Source organism: Penaeus japonicus, unplaced genomic scaffold (assembly GCF_977035675.1).
Source record: "Penaeus japonicus unplaced genomic scaffold, GWHDUDI00000001_assembly GWHDUDI00000026, whole genome shotgun sequence".
Taxonomy (NCBI): domain Eukaryota; kingdom Metazoa; phylum Arthropoda; class Malacostraca; order Decapoda; family Penaeidae; genus Penaeus; species Penaeus japonicus.
The window spans coordinates 26,143,866-26,144,665 of NW_028234428.1; positions in this window are offsets into that span (position 1 = coordinate 26,143,866).

An 800-nucleotide genomic window follows, 5' to 3' on the forward strand; every position below is an offset into this window, starting at 1 on the left:
AATCTTCTTTGCTTCTTCTTCTTTTCTCTTTCTTACTCTCTTCTCCTCTTTCAACTTTTCCTTCTTTCTTTCTTCCTTTTCGTTCTTTTATTCGTCTTTTCCTCTTTTTTTCCTTTCTTCCTGCTCTTTTTCTCCTTTCCTTTGCTTAAGCATCGTTCGCCTTTCCCACTTTTACCTTTTGCGTTTTCTATGAATTCGCAGTTTTATTATTTCGCAAAAAAACAAAAACAAAAAAAATTACTTGTGTTAGTTGTGTATGAATAGTGACAACATCAAAACAAAATATAATTGGTTATTTATGTTACCATGTTACTATCATCAGTTTTTTTTCTATTTCATTTTTATCATGTTTATTATCATTGTTTCATTTTTATCGTTTTTATTTATTGTTTCTTTTCTATCGTGTTCATTATGATGTTTCGTTTCTATCGTGTTTATTATTACCGTTATAATTATCATTATCATCATCATTACCATTATCACTATTATTACCTTTATAATTATTGCTATTGTCAGTCTTATCATGATCATTATCAAAATTATTTCTATCAACGTCATCATTATCATTATTAGTGTTGTTATTACTATCATTACCATCATTATTATCATCATTATAACAAATATAAAAAAATATATAAAAATGGTCGCTGTGATAAGCAATTTTAGACAATTAGGATGATAACATATAGATTAATATTATTTCGTATTTTAGAATTTTCATCCATATCTAATTGGCGAGGAAATGGCAATCAATTTTTTTAATAGCTTTTTAGGAACCTACCATCGTCTGTCTGTACGTA